This window comes from Aotus nancymaae, unplaced genomic scaffold, assembly GCF_030222135.1.
Source record: "Aotus nancymaae isolate 86718 unplaced genomic scaffold, 86718_ANA_hifiasm-v0.15.2.pri h1tg000011l, whole genome shotgun sequence".
NCBI lineage: Eukaryota > Metazoa > Chordata > Mammalia > Primates > Aotidae > Aotus > Aotus nancymaae.
This window is the reverse complement of record NW_026988422.1, coordinates 33,271,869-33,278,110: the sequence shown is the minus strand read 5'-3', so window position 1 is coordinate 33,278,110 and position 6,242 is coordinate 33,271,869. Positions and strand designations below refer to the sequence as shown.

General features: G+C 36.5%; 1 pseudogene; it reads right to left on the bottom strand.

Annotated features, from left to right (window-relative positions):
• Positions 1–1,739: 1,739 nt before the first annotated feature.
• Positions 1,740–5,988, bottom strand: LOC105729182 (olfactory receptor 4K1-like; annotated as a pseudogene).
• Between the last annotated feature and the right edge of the window lie 254 nt (positions 5,989–6,242).

Below are 6,242 nucleotides of genomic sequence, written 5' to 3'. Positions count from 1 at the left end.
AATGGGTAAGAGAAGATATGCCAATGTTCTTTTGGCATGAGTCTTGGCTATGTGTGTTGATTTTAACCTGTTTAAAGATATTAACACATCTAAAGAAAGACTATATTCAGCACCAGTGTGTGGATAAATAACAGTTTAGTAAAGTAGCATCCAATGAAGTAATACCACACATAGAAAACTAAATGCGAAAACAAGAATAGATTCTTACAGAGTGCAATGACCTACACAAACTAAGACTTAGAGATGGACTATCCAGTTTTTCACTGACTTTCAACCCCATCACTCCAAATACCACATTTATATAAAACAAGGGTAGAAATCACATGAATATCAATTGCTCTGGGTATCATATCCTTTTTATGGCATTTACTATATGTGTTTGCATGTTAAACTTTTGATACATTGACAAGTATGGTAAAAGATAGGACAACATTTGCCTTAGGGACTTACAATCTATTTTAAGTAAGAAAAACAAAACACATAATCATATCTTTAGTTCAAAAATTACAAGTTTGAATTGAAAGCTATCATAAACAGAAAGAACTCTTCAAGCTTGAATTATATGATGCAATGATGACAGTTCCAGATTCTGTGGCTGATAAAAGACTGAGTGAATCATGTGATCATCTTCTTTCTCTTATTCTTTCCAACGTTTGATGAGCTATTTCTGAAGTTTCAATTAAAGTTTGGGAAAAAGAGAAGCTGTGATATGCTTTCTAATTACCAATGTTTATATATTCTGCAAACTACTTTGAAAAATACACTCCCAAATGAAATTAAACAAAATCACTGGCTATTCAGACATCTTGCAGTCATTATCAATTGATGACAAGTTTATTATTAATAATATAAAGAGAGTTTGTAAGTGCTATGACATTTCTTCCAGAGAGTGTAAGAGTAGTCTTGTAATTTTAACTATGGACTTGGTTATATTTATTAATGTGTTATTTGTTTCAAAGCCAGAGCAACAAAATTCAGTCCTGTAATTGACACGATAGGATTTTATATATTTAAATTCTAGCACAAATAAAAAGTATGACAAAAGACAGATTTGATAATCATAAATGCCTTATTTGTGAATATAAAATTTTGCCTCTATTTATAACATAAAGTTATTAGCCAGAATAATTACGAACTGTAACTGATGAGGTAAAGCAGCACTTTTAGAGCCTTTGTATAGCCTTTTATGTCAAAGAAAATTCTGTTTTAACTTAGATAATGCTAAATTATTCTCTATGCTACCCAAAGTGAATCACACAAACTAGCTAATCTTCTTTAATATGGAGCTGAATTTTAAATGCTGCAAAGTTATTTATTTATTTATTTATTTAGACAGGATCTCACTCTGTTGCCCAGGCTGGAGTGCAGTGACACGATCTTGGCTTACTGCAGCCTCGGCCTGCTGGGCTTAGGTGTTTCTCCCACCTCCACCTCTCGAAGAGATATTTTTTAATGATGCCCGTATAAGGGAAAAGCTGCTTATGAGTTTTAATATATGTAGTTGCAGCTTTAGGGAGGATGATGTAAGACACAGAATATAGGAATTGGAATCGTAAGATTCTACACTGTTTGCCAACTCCAGATCATCATATTCTGGCCCTCTAATTCAGTCTAGTAAAAAACTATTTGTGACATAAACACAATAATAACAATCACATACGTTAATTTCAAAGGCCAAGAAAGAGGAATGTGTATTACTTCTTCACAGTTGTCTAAAAACCCTGCTTGGAACCCACATGTCATCTCCTTAACTTCCTCATGGCTTCCTTTACATCTTTATTCCTCAGAGTATAAATCATGGGACTAAGGAGAGGAGTGAAAACAGTAAAAAACACAGAGATAAATTTGTCAACTGGAAAGCTTTCAAAGGGCCAAATATAGATGAATATTAATGGGCCAAAGAACAAAACTACAACAGTAATGTGGGCAGACAGAGTCGAAAGTGCCTTGGACATCCCATCAGAGGCTTGATGACACACAGTAGAAAGGATGATAAAGTATAAGAAATGAGCAGAAGGAGGAAACACGTAAGTGAGAGCAGACCACTGCTGGTGAGCACCAGGACCTCCAAAACATAAGAGTCTATGCAAGCAAGCTTGATCACTAGGGGGAGGTCACAGAAAAAACTGTCTACCATGTTGGGTCCACAGAAAGGCAGATCAACTGTGAATGCCAGGTGGCTGGCTGAGTGCAAGATGCCAATGGCCCAGGAAACCCCTGGCAAATTTAACCTGACACACGTCAATGAAGGAGAGATTGCTAAGAAGAAAGTATATCGGGGAATGCAAATGAGAGTCTATAATTACTGTGAGGATGATAAGGATGTTTCCCAACACTGCAGCTCTATAAAACACAGAGAAGATAAAGAACAGGAAGAGTTGAAGTTCCCAAGAGCTATACAGCCCCAACAAAATGAATTCAGTAACCACTGACTTATTACTCTATCCATTACCTGAATCTGGGCTGCTCAAGTTATCTGGAGGGAAGAAAAAGCAATTGAGATGGGTTAAGAATAAGCTTTTTACCATTTTTTAAAATTATACTTTAAGTTCTGGGGCACATGTGCAGATCTTGCAGGATTATTCTTTATATAATAAGAGTGGATATTTAAAAATTGCAAATATACACCATGGACTACCATGCAGCTATAAAAAAGAATGAAACCATGCTATTTGCAGCAACATAGATAAATCTGGAGGCCATAATCCTAAGCAATAATGATTTTTGCAATCTACCCATCTGACAAAGGGCTAATATCCAGAATCTACAAAGAACTAAAACAAATTTACAAGAAAAAAAACAAACAACCCCATCAAAAAGTGGGCAATAGATATGAACAGACACTTCTCAAAAGAAGACATTTATGCGACCAACAAACATATGAAAAAATGCTCATCATCACTGGTCATCAGAGAAATGCAAATGAAAACCACATTGAGATACTATCTCATGCCAATTAGAATGGCAATCATTACAAAATCTGGAGACAAAAGATGCTGGAGAGCATGTGGAGAAATAGGAACACTTTTGCACTGTTGGTGGGAGCGTAAATTAGTTTGAACATTGTGGAATACAATGTGGCAATTCCTCAAGGATCTAGAAATAGAAATATCATTTGACATTTGACCCAGCAATCCTGTTACTGGGTGTATACCCAAAGGATTATAAATCGTTCTATTATAAAGACACACATGTTCATTGTATATGTTCATTACAATAGCAAAGACTTGGAACCAACCCAGATGCCCATCAACGATAGACCAGATAAAGAAAATGTGGCACATATACACAATGGAATACTATGCAGCCAGAATAAAGGATGAGTTCATGTCCTTTGCAGGGACATGGATGAATCTGGAAACCATCATTCTCAGTAAACTGACACAAGAACAGAAAACCAAATACCACATGTTCTCACTGATAAGTACGTGTTGAACAATGAGAACACATGGAAACAGAAAGGGGAACATCACACACTGGGGTCTGTTGAGGGTGGGGGAGTAGGGGAGATATAGCAGCAAGTAGAGAGATAGGGAAGGGATAACATTGGGAGAAATACATAATGTAGGTGATAAGGAGATGGAGGCAGCAAACCACTGTGGCATGTATATACCTATGTAACAATCCTGCAAGATCTGCACATACACCCCAGAACTTAAAGTATAGGAATAAAAAAGAATAAAAAAATTTTAAAAAGAAAGCAAAAAAAAAAAAAAAAAGAGAGAGAGAAAGAAAGAAATAGGGGAGGACATTCTTTGATGTTTCATTATTAACTCTACTTCAGATTTCAAATACACAGTTAAATAATGCCCTGTCTCGGTTATACTGGATATAATCTTCTCCAATGGGATTAATACCCCATCCTTAGTACCTGAATTTGGAAATTGATTGCAGTTCTCTGCCTAAAGTAATTATAAACCAAACGTGAAACAAGACTTCCATTTAAAGAAGAAATGCAAAATTTTCATGAATTACTTTCTGGACTCAGAAATTAATCTGAGCAAGGAAGTTTAAAAGCATTCTGGTCAAACAGAAAGGAAGAAGCAAAGCTTATAAGGCAAGAGGTCAAATTGTAGAAGGTTCTCCTGTGGATCAAACTCCAGATTGCAAAGTCCAGATTAACAAATACAAAAATTAAGAGGTCTTGGTGATAGTCATACAGATGTCAGACATGAAAAGAGTCAATCAAAGTCATAGAAGACAAAGAAGACAGTTTGGTAATGAAGATAACCCTATTTATGGGAAAAAATGGCTTCTTACTATGTAGATAATTGAATAAAGGCTTTTGGGTATGACGAGATTGGTTTAGTTGTCTTGCAGTGATATGTGACTAATAATTACCTCATTTATCCTTACAATGCTATAAAGTAGATACTATTATCATCTAAACTTTGTGCTAAAAGCAGCTATATTTTAGCACTAAAGTTAACATCACAGGGCACACTGGTAGTCTAAGGGTTTGAATATGGAGAGAACATATGCTTAACTGCTATATATTGCTTAATTAAGGATCTGATTACTGAAAACCTCTATCAAAGGATGTCTACCTGGTCATAAAAATAATTTATTATTATTATTATTTTAAGAGACAGGGTCTTGCTCTATCACTCAGACTGTAGTGCAGTTATGTGATCATGGCTCACTGCAACCTGGACCTGCTGGTCTCAAGTGATCCACCTCTAAAATAACAAAGTTGTGTCCAATTCTCTGCTCTTTCTGAACTATACATCAATATGCTTGCCTTTACCTTGCTGCCTCAATCCCATGCTTATGTTAGCAGTGACAATAATGAGCAATAATTTGCTATTTTGTTTTAGATTAGGCTCTCACACCCAGACCCCAAGTCCTCATGCTCAAAAACCCAGGTTTAACTTTAGCCCAGAATCCCTTTATCTCTCTGAATGGCAACATGTATAGTTCCTCTTAAGCTTGATGCAATTAAATTCCACCTACCAATTTTCAAAGAAATCTCAGGAAAGTAAGAACAGGGTGAAGAAGAGAAGTTTCCAAAATCTTTAAAACTAATTTTAAAAAGGGAATCACAGGAGCCTATAAAGGAACTATTTAAATATCATCACATGCCCCAAAATCTCAGATAGCCAATCCCATGAATTGTGACAGCCAATTAAAGAACAAGCTTTATTAAGTGAATTCATCTTGCTATGGGAGTTACTGACACTATTTTGGTTGCTTTTCCCCATAGCAAGATGGTAACAACTTTTAAATTGTTTGCCTATAATTGCAAATGAGAACATATGTCATGAGAGAGAAATATAGTGGCCTCAAAGTTTGCAACAGCTACATTTGCCCTTATTTAATGATCTGCCTCTATCCATGGCTTTCTTGTCCTTGTCTAAAATGACTGTGCCAGTAAGCACTAGCGCACATGCACAGGGACTGAAGAAAATCAGATCCAAAGAAATAAAAATCCAGCAATGGGCCTAAGAAAATTAGAATTTTGTTTTCTCTAATCTTATACTTCTTCCTTTTCTTGAAAATTTTTATGACAAAGGTTTTCAAATTCCATACAATATTTTGCCAAAATTATCTAATGTTTCTATTGTCACTACACAATACTTAATCATACAACAGAATCAGAAAGGAATCTTAGGCATAAGTGGGTAAAACTGCCCAGATATAAAAATAGGTTGCTTTGGGTTATTGTGGAAACATATCCCATTAGAGCTGTAGAAAGGTGTTGGGAAGCACTGCAAAGAAGAAAGGACTTACAGAGTGCCTACATAAATTGGTTATGAGTAACACATAAACAAGGAAGAATAAACTGTGGAAGGCCTCAGGAGGCCTCTGAGGAGGAAGGCCTCTTCATGCCTCATGTTCCGGTGCAGGGTGACCTAGGCTCTGTTACCATAACATGCTCAAGGACGTAAAACCCCTTCGTAGCACTATGACGTAACCCGACTTATTGGCTCCTTGTAAGGCCCGTGTTCCATCAGCTGTACGTGGATAATAAGCTAAAGACAGCCACATGTTCTTGTTTTGTGAAGTTCCCAAACCTCCACTGTTATCAATCCTTAGGATGACACACCAGTTCTGGCCACTGATTCACTTCCGGCTCACTGATTCACTCCACCATCACTCCACCTCTGCCCTGTAGATCAAAGTGATTGTAATCAATAAATAGTGTGGATGATCAGAGCTCGGGGCCTTCACTGTCACCTCGAGTAATAAAGTGATGGCCCCCCCGGTCCCACTTTTCTCTTAATCTGTCTTTTTCTCATTCC